At 46.8% G+C, this 15,746-nt stretch overlaps 1 protein-coding gene and 1 long non-coding RNA gene across 8 annotated transcripts in view; one reads left to right on the top strand and one right to left on the bottom strand.

Annotated features, from left to right (window-relative positions):
- LHFPL2 (LHFPL tetraspan subfamily member 2) overlaps window positions 1–15,746 on the top strand; it is a 178,049-nt gene that overhangs the window by 7,786 nt on the left and 154,517 nt on the right. For 4 of the 7 annotated variants that reach the window (XM_030323632.1, XM_030323592.1, XM_030323628.1 and 1 more), the window contains exon 1: window positions 3,193–3,509. The exons of 2 other annotated variants lie outside the window; for them this stretch is intronic. The gene's annotated coding sequence lies outside the window, so the exon portion shown is untranslated. Of the gene's footprint in view, window positions 1–3,192; window positions 3,572–15,746 lie in introns of those variants that run through there. One more of the 7 variants, XM_030323583.1, reaches the window with a different exon arrangement.
- LOC115519727 lies at window positions 120–2,914 on the bottom strand. The gene is made up of 3 exons (XR_003970626.1): window positions 2,730–2,914; window positions 954–1,125; window positions 120–822 (listed from the first exon to the last, which is right to left on the bottom strand). It is a non-coding gene; the product is annotated as an uncharacterized LOC115519727 (long non-coding RNA).

Below are 15,746 nucleotides of genomic sequence, written 5' to 3'. Positions count from 1 at the left end.
CAATCTCTAAAACACGGGGGAGGTGGATTTGAGAGGGTAGTTTTTATGAAGATGAATAGGAAAATTTGAAGTTAATCTATATTCAGTATGCTGACAATCATGAAAATATATCAAATCTGTCTGTTGTAAGTGCAGATTTTATTTGCATTCCAAGCAGATTCACACTCAGAATAGGATACAAAATGTTCGCACATGAAAAATACCTAGCCCTGTTGATGCAAGTTACATTAGGTGGAGTATAATGTTCAGAGAAATGAGTGATTTGTACAGGCAAGTAAGTTCAGAATCACAACATTTTAGCCAGGCACCACTATAATTTTACCTTGTGACCTATCTAGTGGCTCATAATTATTTTCTTCTAAGGCCTCCTTGTCATTTGACCAAACTCTTCAGGTACCCTTTAATTTCTTATAATTTCTTCCTCACTCGTCTCCCATCAAGTGTTTCTTGAACATGTGGCTGGAGCACATGAAAGAAGCAGCATTAACAGTATCTCAAAATTCCTCTTATTATCCCTCTTTCTCCAGCTACTTTTCCAGAAAACTGAAGTACTTTCTTCTTGAACTGTATATTGTAGCATCTCTTTCCTCTGTTGTCCCTCCCTTTCCCATCGTTAATTTTCTCCTTCTCATCAAGTGTCATTTTTCTAGTCTTCGGATCCAAATGATCCTATATGGGGAAATTTTAACCCAAATCGCAACAAACACAGTTCTGAGAAAACTTTACTTTCTGATCACTCAGGCGATTCTCCTGTGAATTCATAAAATGAGCGTAGACTTCCTAATTTACATGTCCCAGTAGGTATTTACTGTGTCAGCCATTCTGAAAGATACAAAAACATAAAGCTCAACTCTAGGCTTCAGAGAGATTGAGATGTAGATGAGGCACTAATTTAAATTACACACATATGAAGTATGTAATACCACCCTGTGATGCCACGTTTAGGTACTCACCACAGCCCATGAGGGCGGACATGTTTGTGCTTCTCTTGGTTCACTGAGGCACCCTCTGTGCCTGAAATGGTTCCTGGCACATGGTAAGGTGCTGGATAGATGTGTGGAATGAAGTATATTCTAATTTCTAAACGTAGAATTAAGTCCAGTCTCCTCCGTTACCAGCCTGTTTCTGTAATGAGAATATACGTAACACAAACGAACTCATTCGTGATTGATATGTAGGGAAAGGATATTAATAAACTGGGGTGGTTGTGTTGGTTCACAAGCAATTGTTCCCAGCGCTTTACTATTTTGCACTACCAAGTAACAGCAGCGACAAGCAAAAACACAGCAGACCACCAGTTGTGGAGAATACACAGTGCTATGGCTGATGCCCATTCACCTTGTGTTCTTTCTTTTGGATTTTGGTCTCGCCATGAGTTCTAATTTGGGAGGGCTTATTGTCAAGGGGGAATTCACCTCTTATGTTTAGGTTTTGTGCTTCTCTTCCTAATGCAACAGCCTCAAACAACTCTCCTTCCAATCTCTTCATCAGTTACCTGCATCCTTTTTTAAAGGTAAAGTCCTATATATTTACCGTAATATTTATTAGGCATTTAACACGGCCATAAACTCTGCTAGTATGTTTTTTGGATCCGTTACTGTTTTGTTAGTGTTCCAGTTGCAGTGTTACATAGATTTGGGCTCGTTTGTTGCTAACCCTATTTTCCCCATAAGCCTTGTTATTTCTAGCATATGATTTCACAAAATGGGAAGAACACACACATCCTTTTATAGAAGAAATGTACTACAAACTTCAAGTTCAATGAAGATAAGTAGGATTTAGCTGTGGGAGAAGATAAAAGAGAGCACTCCATTTCTGGCAAGAGCATCAGCAACTCCCAAGTGGATACAGTATGGAACCTTCTGGGAGGAGGGAAGGAGTCCCAGCTGGCAAGTGAGGCTCTGAGGAGTGGGTAAGTGGACGGGTTTGAACACAAGAGGTTTAAATTCAGGATTTTCTGTGGCGAAGTGCCTCCGGAGAGCTTTTCAAACAGGAAGTGGCCTGCCTGAGCAGCGCTCTAGAACCATTACCCTGTGGGCATGTGCAGATGGATGCCTCTGCAAAGAGGGTCAGAGCAAGGAAGGGGGGCAAGGCCGCTGAGATCATTAAGGCCCCCAAACAGCGAGAAGCAGGAAGGTGGACTTGGACTTGGAAAGGACAGGGCAAGTGGGAAGACCTTAAAATGCAGAATCCAGTGGGAGCGGCTATGGCATTGAAAGAGAGGTTCCGGATTGACCGGTAGGGTCTGAGTTCAGGCGACTGGTGGATACAGGTATCCCAGACCAGAGGCAGAGAAGTTGGGGACAGGAGCAAGTCTGACAGGAAAAAAAGACAAGAAGGGTGTGCCCGGCCACGTCCCCAAGTTTAAATCACAAGAAATATTGCCACCTTAATTCGTGGCCATTTAACTGTAGTTTTTGGTGCCACTCTGGGGTGGCAGAGGGGAATCAGTCCCCTCTCCAGCAAGGATGCCTTTTCAGACTGTCGGCTAAAGTGACTTAGGAATTCATCCTGAAACCGTATTTTGGGCAGAGGAGAATGTTCCAAAACCCAAGCTATCTATGTACAATTATTCTTTGTGACGGCTTGCAGTTTCCTCACCTACAAAATCACAGGGCAAAGAAACTTATTCCTGGAGCCTCCTCTCCGGGAGAGGAAGGTGAGGATGGGGGTCCAGGCAGCCCCAACCCACCCTCCCGCTTTGGATCCCCGGGGATCACCGGACGGACGTTTTCCCGCTCCCCGCCCCGGCCTGGGGAACTGCTTTGGGCACTCCAGGGCCGGCGATCCGCGGAAGGCGTCCGGCCTATCACCCTCGACTCCGACTTTGCAGCTCCCCGCCTGCGCCGTGCTCATTGCCGGCGCTCCTGAGACGGTTTCCCGAAACTGCCCCCCGAAGGCTCCCCGCCGCGGCCCCGGGGTCCCCCGCAGGATTCCAGGAGGCGCCGCCGCCGCCGCCACCCGGCGGGCGCAGTGACCCGCTCCCAGGCCCCGGGGCCTCTGCCCCTCCTCCCGGGGATCCCCTTTCGCCAACAGCCTCCCGGGCCCCGCAGGACACTCCCCTCCGGAGGCCGGGCCTCGTCGGCCCGCCACCGCCCCCGCCTAGCCCCCGGCCGCCCCGCCCCGCCCGCGCGCCGCGCCGGGAGAGCCCCGGGCCCCGACCCCTCCCCCCGGACGCCCGGCCCGAGAGCGGGACCCGGGCGGCGAGGGTGACTGGGCTGCGGCGCGGGGCCGGGTCCTGGGCAGGGAGGCTCGGCTGCTTTTTTCTTTCTCTGCCCCCGCCCCTCTCTCTCCTTCCTCCTCGCTAGCCCCGCCGGCGGCGGCCGAGTTCGGCACTCTCGCCTCGCCTCCTCCCCCACCCGGGGACCCTCTCCTCTCCCCTCCCCTCCCTCGCCCGCTCCTCCCGCCGCCTCCTCCCTCCCGGAGCGGCTGGCTGCGAGGAGGCGTAACGGAAAGCCCCGGCGGGGGAAGGCTGCGAGCTCGGGGCCGGAGACGCAGAGCCGGGCCGGGTGAGTTGGAGTCGCCGGGCCCCGCGCGTGCTGCAGGAGGGAGAGCCCGCAGCCCCGGCCAGGTGGGGCCGGGCGGCGCCGGCGAGGGGGTACCCAGCCCGGGCGCTGGCGGAACCGTCGCGGCCGGCGGAGCCGGGGCTGTGTGCGCGGCGGCTGGCGCGGGAAACCGCGCTCCCGCGCTCCCGGAACCCGCCGGGAGGGAAGAGGACCGTCCCCGGGACTGGGACGGGTGTCGGGGGCTGGGAATGGGAGGGATCGGCTGTTTCTGCTCTCACCGCCGCGGCTGCCGGCAGCAGAAGTGGAAAAATTGTGCCTGGAACGGCGACTTGCCGGGAAGCCGGCGTGAGCCGAGCTCTCCCGCCGCCACCGACGGGCTTCGTCCGGCCGTTCCCGCGGGCACCCAGGGCGCACGGGTCTTGGGCGCAGCTCGGCGCCGGGCACTGCGCGCCTGGTACCGCGCCTCGGGGGGTGGGGGTCGCTGGCTGGTTGCCCCTTGGTCGCCCGCGTGGGGCCTGGTGTGTGGCGTGTGGGTCACGCCGGCCACAGACGTCAGCTGCTTTTCAGATCTGGGCTGCATTTTTGTGGGCAGCGCAGTGATTTGGGGTGCCTGCTGGAGGAGGTGGGCGTGTAGTGGGGAAGACTACATCTGGGATGGGTGGGTTGAGCCCATGAGATGGGGTAAAGAACTGGAGGAGACTGTGTACTTGTTTCGGGATGTTTTTAGGCTCAGAGTCCCCCCCCCCCCTTTTTCCCTTCCATTCAGTGGTCTGGTGTTCTTTGAATTCAGAACAGCAAAAGGGTTTTTCTTCGATCCCGTTCAACTTTTCTCTTAATCCAGGAGCGTCCTGAGTTTCAGGGGAGTCCGCGAGCCGTTTCAGTGGGAGTAAATGAGAGTGAAGACAAAGTCTTATCCCCCACCCCCATCTTCACTCCCCCCCCCCCCCCCGCCCCGGACCATTTCCTGTATTTCCCGTTTTCTCTCTGTGATTGTGTGCGTGCGTGGAGGTTGCCATCGGTGACCCACATGTGAAAGTAGAACTTCTGTTGGAAATCGCAAAGCAGCCCCTGTGGACCAGAGTGGGTTTGAGCCAGAGGGAGGAGAGGTGTGAGGGGGAAGGGGAAGGGAACTGTTAGAGCCCGGTCCCAGAGAGTTAAACCTGAGTAACCAAGTTCGAAGGACCGTTTATCATGGGCACGTTGCTTTTGCTTCCCTCTCGAGCTTGAGAGCTCCACCCCCGCCAGGTTTAAGCCAGGATTGATGCTAATTTCTTTGGCGTTGCCCTTTCCTGCGTGTTTCTGATTCTTTCCTCCTGTTGTTCTTTAAAAAACGACTTCTTTTCAAATTTAGGAGATAGGGAGCACATGCTAGTAGGGAGATTAAATGTCTTGAAGACAGAGAAAAGAAATAAAACCCAAGATGACCATTTCTTTTTGCTGTCATACTGTGATAGGCTTGTTATTAATCTGTGTCAGAAATCTCATGCTGGTGAAATATTTGAGGGGTTTGAAGTCATACCACCATTATGTTATAATGCTATTTTTTCCAAGTGGTCACACAGAGAGCAGGTAGTGTGTCTGGTTGTGGTTTGCAAAGGGTGGGGCGAACATTTTATAAAATGCCAGGAAAGAAGACACGGTGTGTTGCAGGAGATGATGGGGGTGGAGAGGGAGAATCATTTGTCTTTAGAGCAGTCCAATTAGGAAGAATAATTACACTGCAAATGAACATTCTCAAATATAATTTGAATCATGATACACGAACCAGTAATTTGTCTTTAGTTAGGAAAAAGGCTCTTTGTGGATGAGAGCAAAGCGATCCCTTCTGGAAAAAGTAATGTGTACTGTTCATGCATGTAGATGGGCTCAAAATTGATGGAACCTGCTTACAAAGATGTGTAGAGTGATGAATTAAAGAAAGAGATTTCACTGCACAGAGCAGGCAGGGCAGGAAGGAAAATTCCAAAGGAGAAGACAGAGAAACAATGTATGAAAAGTATATAGTCTTTTTAAATGAACATTGTATACAGCTTCTTAACTTTAAATTGACAAAGGAGGAGGCTAAACCCCAGGAGGACCCAGACTGGTACTGTTGAGTTCCTAGAGGTGCCACTTACTATCTGAACCTTGGACAAGTTATTTAATTTCTCTCAGCCTTGGTTTCTGTATCTATAAATTGGTGGCAGTAAGAGTGCAAGTCAAAGACTAACCTTGAAGATTAACTAGGATTACTTTTGCATAGGATTTAGGTGATGCCTCCTGCTAAGTGCTCAGAAAACGTTAATGATGGTTGTCAAGTATTTCAAATGCCCTGGAAAAAGCAGTGCCATTCAAAGAGCTGGAATGGATACCTGATTTAGAGTAAGCTGTGGCTGCCTCAGGCAGACCCTGAGCTGAGGCTGTACCCCTGCCTCGGGCAGCCCACAGGCATAAACACTTGATCTTTCTAGAACTTACATGCCACATCCTTTTGGCCCATTGTGGTCAGCCTTCTCTGGGACTCCAGTTCTGGAGAGTGTAGCACAGGCTGTGTTTGGCTCTGAGGGCAAGAGCACAGGTGTGGGTGTTCACCTGCAGGCCTCACTGACTCTGTGATGGCAGGTTCTCAGGTTTCTGGTCCATGTTTGAGAGAACAAAAACAAACAAACAAAAAAAACAAACCAGCAGTGGGCAAGGTGCATGCCTCTTTGGGAATCCTAAAAGCAACATTTTACTCCATGCATACTGCTCTTGGAAAGATATAAACAGTGAATATCCAATCTCTAGAATTTGTTCCAAAAAGCAATGGTTAAGGCATGTTTTGGGATTAAGGATACACTGGCCAGTTTTTATTAAGGTTGTATCTAACGGCTAAGTGAACAAAAGGCGTTCTTAGCAAAACGCTAGTTCTTGAGCAGGGCAACTATACTGTATACTGCTCTTCTAACTTAGGAGGACTGCCTATTTGGTCATTCACCCACTGTTTTATCCTGTCATTCAGCAAATATCCATGAAGCCTGTCCCATGGGCTGGGCTCTGTTCTGGCCTCTGGTGACATAGCGAGAACCAAGAGCGGGCTTCCTCCCACCCAGTGCACGCGTGCTAGTTGGAGAAGCAAACTCCATGTGCAAATGACCTCCATCAACCCGGGAAACTCCTTTTATGATTTCAGACAGCTTGTACTGGGAAAGCAGAGCACTGGGCGTGCTTCCCTTCCACAAACCAGCCTGCTCAGAGGGAAGGGACCTGGCTGCGGGTAGTGATGGGGGCAGCCGGGCTTATGGGTTCTCCCTCGGGATAAGGGAGAAAGAGACTATTTCTTCTGTGCTTAATACAAGTCTGTGTCCATTTGGGTAGTGGGTGAGGAGAACCATCAGCCAACATGCCATGAAAACAAAGAGTTTCTTTCTCAAAAGTGAGATTTCTGAGCCTTAGAAAGACAAAGAAGGAATTAAAGGTCACTTCTGGTCATCACCCTGTAAAACCCAGGTGTGCCCAGGGAAGAATCTGGTGTGGCACTTGAGACACCTCACTCTCTCTTGCTGTATAAGGCGTGGCTGAAGGAGGAAAAGGAAGAGTGGATACTTGGTTCCTGGTTTTCTTTTTTATTACTTTTAAAAAGACATTAATACGTGATGCAGTAATAATCACACGTTTGGAGTCTAGAAGGCTGGCAAAGGTATAAGGCAGGTAGGGCTCTGATAGTAATCGTGTGTATGGAGGCAAGGTCGAGAGGGAAGTACCTGAGGGTGCTGGGGTTGGGTACTGAGCTGAGGAACCTGAACTTCATCTCTAAAGCTGGCTGAAAGAGAATTTGCAGCAGGTAAATGACTTGTTTTATAGTGCTTTAGAAAGAACTTGGTGGCCATGAGGTGGGTTGGGTGACAAGGAGACCAGAGTGGGGACAGAAGTTGAGCTGAGAGGCTAGTGTGGGAATCCTTGAGGGACTTGGAGAGGGAGAGGTTGGGAGAGACTGCTTACCCTTCCTGGGTCTTCTCTCAGTTGTGGACACCAAGAGGGAGTCCAGGGTGACTGGTGTGGTCATGGCACCATTCACTGAGGTGAACAACTGTGGGGAACTTCAATTTGAGGAGATGGTATGGAGTAATGAGTTCAGTTGGATCCCGAACAGAACTGTGAGCCTTCCAGGGAGAGATGTCCAGCAGAGAGCTGAAAACACGGGCAGGAAGAGAGTCTGGATTAGAGATGAAAGATGGAGTTGTTTTTATAGTGGTGGCAAGTAGTTGCCTGGATTGTTGAGATTTACTAAACAGTGCTCAGGATGGGAGTGATCTGTATACTTGTAACTGAATTTTTCTCTTTTATCCTTGCAACAGGCCTCACTGGGATAATTAAACCTCTGACCTTGGCCTTAAATGACCAGTCTCTCACTGTTATTTTACAGACCTGGTGATATCTGTTTATGTTACTTTGAACTGGGATCATTGAAAGGAATATATGTAGAATGGCTGTGAACATACTTAAGTAGCTAGGATGTATAACTGGTGAAATTGATTACCACTCCCCCAACACAGACACACAGACACACACATGCACACATACGTTATAGACCATGTTCTTCTCCAAGTTCATATGTGGAAACCCTAACCCCCAGCATGGTGGTATTTGGAGGTGGGGTCTTTGGGAGGTGATTAGATTTGGATGAGGTCGTGAGTCTGGACCTCCCTGGTGGGAGTAGTGTCCTTACCCAAAGAGAAAGAGAGATCAGAGCACATCAGCTCTCTCTCCACCACAGAGAGGAGGCTGTCATTGCAAACCTGTAAGAGGGTTCTCATCAGGAACCAAATCTCACAGTGCCTTGACCTTGGACTCCCAGCCTCTAGAACAGCGAGAAATAAATACTGTTTAAATTATCCAGTCTCTGGTATTTTGTTATAGCAGCTTGGACCGATTATTACACAGGTATGTGTTGTGTTTAAGAAAATGTAAGATGACCTTTACTTGCTGAGGAAGTAAAGTAGTTTTGTGCACATCTAGAAAGTACTGAACATAGAGGTGTGTTATCTGTGTGTTTTCTTAGTTAAACTGTAATATCGTCAGCTAGGTCAAGAGAAGTTCCCAACTTTGACTTTGAGATTTGCCAGTTAAGAAGGAAGAGCCTCAGTGTATTTGAGTTTTCCTCCTGTAGGTTCTGATTTTGATTTGATACTACATTTGTTGATTAAGTGGTGTTTTGGACCCTATTTAAAAAAATACTTTCATCAAAATTGAGTAAGACTACAGAGGTGTTTACTTGGGTGAATTGTTGCGGTTCCATTTAGGACATCACAACCAAACTCGCTTTTAAAACTCTTCACATGGTTTCTAAAATAATAAGTACTGAATTCTGTAGTCAATTATGGTATTTGAATGAAGAATATTGAGGGTTTCAGCGGGTTCACTGCAAACAAAGTTTAACAATTACTGAGGTGACATTAGCTGTAAAAGCAGTTCTTTCCTTGTGTCTTCTGTATGTACAGAGAATGGTTCAATGATGTCACCAGGTTTCCTGGCTTTTGGCAACTTACGGGTAATACATTGAGGATTTGCAGCCTAGGCTAATGTATGAAGCTAGGATGTTATAACAGTGAATATGTGGCCTTTTAAAGCATCCCTGTTTGTGGAACTAAGGATATTTGATTATGGGCTGAATATCTCTCATCCTATAAGTGCACAGACTTGCAGCCATCCCTGGATTGCTGGTAGGGAGCTCCACACACATTTGGGGTTCCCAGGTCTTTATTTCCAAATGCTCCATACACCCTTTCTCCCCAACACTAATTTTCTCCCCTTAAAGAGGGTGGTCAGGCTTTCCCGGGAGAAGACACGGGGAGAAGGCGGCTGTCTACAAGACAAAGGAGAAGCCTCCGAATCCATAGGTGCCATGAGACCTTATATTGTGAGAACTAACTTTTGTTTTCATGTCCACGAAGGAGAGGCTTATCCACCTTCTTTTTTTGAAGTTACCATCTGGCCCTCCAGGGCTATTGCTGTTACTATGAATTTCATTCATTTGTGAAATAATTAAAAGTGTGCAAAATAGACCCCAGTGAATGCTTGTTAAATTGCAGGCATGCTATTTGATTTGTGCACAGCTATTACTCCCCTTACGGCTGTGGATCTAGGGTAAGGCCAGTGGGGGTGACTAATGATTGTCAGTCTGTGTAATGACCAAGAACATCTCCCCTCACCCTTGCCTGCTTAACTGGGGTGCCATCGGAAGGAAAGATGGTAGCCATAGACAGACTCAAAGGATGTAGACTAAAATTTTAACTGTTCGCCTTGGTCTGGTGATTACAAGTGACTAGTTATTTTCTTTATTTTTCTGTTTTCTGTAATATTTTCAGATTTTCTGTAAATAGCAGTTACTTTTTTATTAATTTTTTTTAACGTGTATTGATTTATTTTGAGAGAGAGTGGGGAAGGGGCAGAGGGGTGTGGGGAAATGGAGAATCTCAAGCAGGCCTCATGCCCAGTGCAGAGCCTGATGTGGGGCTTGATCTCACAACCATGAGATCATGGCCTGAGCTGAAATCATGAGTCAGATGCTTAACCAACTGAGGCATCCAGGCGCCCCAATAGCTTGTTACTTTTAAAACCAGAGCAAAAGAGTTGGTGGGTCTGTGTGTGTGTGTGTGTGTGTGTGTGTGTGTGTGTGTGTAAACATGTTCGCCACAACACCGTACCTCTCCTTACAACTGTGGTGCATCCATTGTAAAGGAGGTTTTTGTCTTTAAAAAGAATTAAAATTCGCATTTGCTATAACTGTAGTTGCTCATACTGGGAGGCTAGGGAATACAACCGTGATTAGGTGCTGTGACCCACAGCCAGAGTGGGACAGCTCTCTCAGAACTATACAGAAGCCGACTCCTTAGTGTATATTTTGTACGTTTTTATAAACATTGTAAATGTGATTTGAGAGGTGTTTCACTTATACATCTAGGTGTGTAAATGGCTGTCTGATAAGAAGTCTTGAATCAAATCTGATAAGTACTGAATTAAATATGTGCTATACTGACATGTTGGGATTCTTTCTTTTTAAAAATTGTTTCAGTGTTCAGTACAACCCAAACCAGCAGTGAGATCTTAAATATCCCTTTAGCAGCAACCCCTGCACATGCCTGGAAAATTAGAGGGGCTCTTTTTCCTCTACTGATTCTTTCGTTCAGCATTTTCTTTCTTTCCACACTGAGCTGTGCTGTCAAGGGCACCTGGGGTTCAAGCTTCCCTTCTCCTGGGACAGGCTGCAGTTGGGCTGGATTTCACATGTTGTTTTCCAGTTTTCAGGCAGTTAGCCAGTTGTTTAAGGATGGTTGTAACTGCACGGACAGTAGGGTTGTTTAATCTTTAGGTAAGTGGTGCATAGCACATACATATTGAGGACAAATTAACCTCTTAACAATTTTCAACTCCTTTTTTTTTTTTTCCCTCTTGCTTGTAGAGACCAAATATTCTGGAATTAAAAATAATGGATAGTCTGGGAACTGCAAGCTGTACCAGTAAGCAGTGTTTTTGTCTTTATAAATGACTATTACTTGGGTATTCAATACAGACTTAAAAAAAACATGGGTCACATCTTTAAAAACAGTCTAAAATCACATCCAATTTTTGTAATGGCTGTCTATTCCTAGATGATGATCCCACATAGAAGTATGTCTAAACAGATACCTACTCTGTCATTTGCTCATTTTTATAGTAGTCCTTTCAAGGTTCTTCTGTACTAGAAGCTCATAATTTACTGGCCTAATTACTAATTCTGCATGGATTTATGCTGTACTAGGTAGCATAGTGTGCTGGCTTAAACAGGCGATGGTAGGTCTTTTTGATCTGAATCCTTTCGGTAAATGAGTGTGCTTAGGTTGTCCTGTCTGTTTATGTGTTTTTTCGAGATGGTGCTTAGGCCTATAGTTCTTTTCTCTATTAGTAAAGAAACGACAGCTTCGAAGGAGCTAAGCTGATGTGTGGAATGTTTAAACTATAACTCAGGGCCTAAAAGAGCTATAGCCCGGTAAGGAGGCCACACTTTATTATAAGAACACAATTGGTAGTGGTGATGAAAAAGTGTGATAGGTTGTGTGTTCATCTGTGTGGACAGGTGGCTGGGGGCCTGTTTAGGATAGTCTTATCAGCTATGCTGCAGAGGGACCACTACTTCCTTGGTCTGGAAACCAGACTGGTGGACCCTAACAGTAAATTGGTTAGCTTTCTCAGCAGGTGTATTAGTCAACACAACTGGCATGTTTTAAAACATTTTATTTTTTTTATTTATTATTTAAAAAAAGATTTTTTTTTAACATTTATTTTTGAGACAGAGAGAGAGCATGAACGGGGGTGGGGCAGAGAGAGAGGGAGACACAGAATGGGAAGCAGGCTCCAGGCTCTGAGCCATCAGCCCAGAGCCCGACGCGGGGCTCGAACTCACGGACCACGAGATCGTGACCTGAGCTGAAGTCGGATGCTTAACCGACTGAGCCACCCAGGCGCCCCTTAAAACATTTTAAAATGAGAAGTGCCATCATGTTAGATTCCTCTTGCTTATATATGTGTGTTTGATTTTTTTTAAATCTTGACCATGGGACTTCCTGTTTCTGTCCAGATAATTCTGAATTCTGACCTGGTCATCTGCCATGTCAGCCATCCCTCTGGGCTGCGTGTTGTGTTCCTCGACACATTCTGCTCATCAGTCATTGAAGTTCTTTGAGTTATTTACTGGTACTGCTCTGTTAGACCTCCCCATGTCATTCTTCTGCGTCTTCTTTGTAACCAGGGGTGTGTCAGCCTTTGTAGGCGGCCAGAGGTTAGAGGGTTGGAGTCATTGCCAAGATACAGAGGAAGCTAATCATGCTTGTGACCTTGCCCTCATTAACACTGTGTTGGAACCAAAAGAGCCAGCATTCCGTGGTATTGTTTGACTTTGGATTGTCTCTATTGATTTATGGTAATGGGCTCCCTATTTCAGAATGTAAGAGATGATCAGTACTTACTGCCTCTTTCTAACTACTGAAAAGTCAGGCTTTGGATTGTCAGATTAGTCATTGGACCCTGTTGATGGTGGTTTGGTCCCAAGACAAACCAAGACTGACAAGAGTGTGAGGGCAGAAGGCCTCTGAGAATCTGGAGCATAAGCGGGTGGGCTGATGACCTGGGTGTTCCACAGGTGGGGGTAAAACACTCAAATTTCAGTGTGTGCAAGAATGACCTGGGACCTTGTTAAGATGTAGATTTGGATTCAGCAGGCCCACGTGGGGACTGGGATTCTGTATTTCTAGCAAGCTTCCTGCCACGCTCATGCTGCTGGTTCCATGTAGCCAGGCTCACACAAAGGTGGGTCGTGGATAAGACTGTGGACTAGTCAGCTGGAGGCTAAAACCTGTACAGTCTGATAACCAGGAGGCATCTGTGGGGTCTGACTTAGAATTGGTTGCCTGCTACCTAGGGCTGGCCTCTATTGGGATGAGACCAAGGGCCCTGAGCCTAGTCACTGTCCTTAGGACCCATAATGGCCACCAGGAGCAGCTGCACAGTGTTTCCCCGTAGTCCTTAGGGCAGGGACGTTCTGGAGGGTCTCTTAGGTGAGATACGATTAAGCTAAAGGGCAGGTTTTGTTTTTGCTAAGTTTTAGTTAAATTGATTTCCTCACTGCATGTTGAGTATATTCCATAATTTTAACTAGATAAAGAAGGCTTTACCTTTCTTTAATTAAACCTGCATTTTCTCATAGGCCCTGTAACTTCAGTTAATGTAATTACAGAGTTTTGTAAAAAGTTACCTCTTACTTTATTTGGAGCATTTTTTTATGAAACTTGCTTGATATTCTGCTGGGCTAGCTGGCTAGAATGTATAGATGTTCTCAGACCTCTCCCCTGAGGTTTTGACTTGATAAGGCTGGAGTAGATCCTGGGGACCTATAGCTTTTAAACAAAGCTTCCAGGTAGTTCTTATGGTCAGGCTGGTTCTAGAAACACCAGTGTAAAGAAACATCAATTTAGAAACACATCTATCTGAGCCTGTGATGTTGACCATGTCTGGGGGATGGATGCCCTTACAAGTTCTTTTCTTGGCCTCTTGGGTACTTGGTTGTGAAGAACTGGTTTCTGTCCCTGTGGGATCACTTTAATTTTTATCTTGACACATGCTTTTATTCTTACAGAGGCCCTTATCTTGGGTGGAACCGAAGCAGAGAGGCCTTTTTCAACAGCGTAAGAGCTCAGTTCTGTGAAGCTGTTATTTTTAGGAAGGTTTTACAGACACTGACTATTAAGTGCTTTTGGGCATGCTTGGAAATTCTAGGCTTTAAGCTTTGGGCCTCTACGGAGAAGTCTCAGGAATGTCCTGCAGCTGACTTTTCCCACACCCTCTCCCACTTTGGTTTAGACAGACAGCTGGGGATAATGAGTGTCCCCTTTCTAAGTAAATGCTGACCAGAAATGGATGAGGAGGGGCCCTTCATCCTCCACAGACCAGTTTGGTTCTGATCCAGGTGAACTGACAGGTTGAGGAGTTGGGCTTTCTGTATCATTATATCAACATTAACCTCCCCTTTCTGCAAATGCAGGGTCCATCTCAGCCCCACGCAAGAGGCCAAGTCAGTTTGTGAAACAGATGAAGTAGGAAATGGTCTGTGTGATGAGATTGGAAGGGTGTGGAAAAGGGTTTCTTGCCTGGTGATTTGGACACCGTTACATTTCCATCAGAACGCACATTAGAAGCAGCCTTCATGCCCGAGATCTGAGGCTATTTGAGCCTTTATTACTAGTGATTTCCTGATTGGTACACCTGCACCATCTGGCAGAGAGATTCTTGTCGTTGGTGTTAAAGACGGTCACTGAGATTAAGAAGATTCTTGGTATTTCTGGAATCATGTATGACAGCATCAAAGCCCCTAGGAACTGCTGAATGGGAGTGATGAACTTCTTGATCTATTAAAAATTAAAATAAAAAAAAAAGGAAAGTGGAATTCACTTAACTGTTTTGCCTAAAATTCTATCATTAGAGAAATTTGGTCCAAACACTTCTCTTTAAACAACTCTTATTCAACACATAAGGATCTGTATAGGACAGGTAGCATATTTTTTATTTATACCTTAACAGGAATAATTTCATAACATGCTTCTCAAAAGCAGCTAAGGTCAGGGAATGAGAGAGGGGACTCTGACTTTAATGGGGTGGAGTGTGGGCACTGGACAAGGAGGGCAGTGCCACAGAGGATAGCTAGAGGCAGCAGGTACACAGGCCAGCTCACCAGGAGCCAGGCTACCTAGAACGGCCCGAGGCAAAACTAGTCCCTCTTTACTTTGCGTGTGCGCACACATACTGTGTTGTAGGGACTTGAATAGCCTTGATGATGTGTGTGGCATATTTCTATCGAATGGGGCTATTTCCCATATACTTGACCAGTTGTAATGAAAAGCCAGGTGATCTACATAAGGAAATTAAGATTAAACATCCCAGTTGTACTTGGGGTTATTTTGCTGTCTTTAAAAAGTGTGTTTAATTTTGAGAGCAAAGCTCAGGAAATGATGCTGTTCTGTGCCTACTTAACAGGTGAAATTGGCCAGTAGGAGAGACCTCCCTTCCTCTACTGAGGGGCTTTTTCCCAGTCTGTTTTGAGAAGGGCTTGATTCTTCTGAGACTCCATGCCACCTAGAAAGTGTGCTGTAATGCATGCCTTCTTGTCATGTCTGCAAAGAACAGTTCACAGCTCCTGGGTGAGCTCTGAACTTAGATACCCTCTTACCAAAGCCAAAGCTTGTTTGAGTGATACAATGTGTTTTCAGAAAAGTATAATGATGGGTTGGGAGATTATCTTACCCCCGCTGTCTGAGTAAGCCTGAACTAATAGAGAAGTTACACAGAAGTACATCTCAGGACCAGAACTCTGGGAACTTCTTTTTTTTTTTTTTCAACGTTTATTTATTTTTGGGACAGAGAGAGACAGAGCATGAACGGGGGAGGGGCAGAGAGAGAGGGAGACACAGAATCGGAAACAGGCTCCAGGCTCCGAGCCATCAGCCCAGAGCCCGACGCGGGGCTCGAACTCACGGACCTCGAGATCGTGACCTGGCTGAAGTCGGACGCTTAACCGACTGCGCCACCCAGGCGCCCCCAGAACTCTGGGAACTTCTACGAAGACTGACCCACACTCTCACCCACAGCCATTTCCTGCCCCTGCTTCTCCTAGAGCCCCTGCTCTGTCTTTAGATTGGGCTTGGTGCCCCTGATTCTGAGATTCACAAGATGTTCCTTCATGCTCTTAGTCAG

This window comes from Lynx canadensis, chromosome A1 (genome assembly GCF_007474595.2).
Source record: "Lynx canadensis isolate LIC74 chromosome A1, mLynCan4.pri.v2, whole genome shotgun sequence".
NCBI classification, from domain to species: Eukaryota; Metazoa; Chordata; class Mammalia; order Carnivora; family Felidae; genus Lynx; species Lynx canadensis.
Note: the sequence above shows the minus strand (reverse complement) of the source record. Positions and strands in the feature narration are given on the sequence as shown.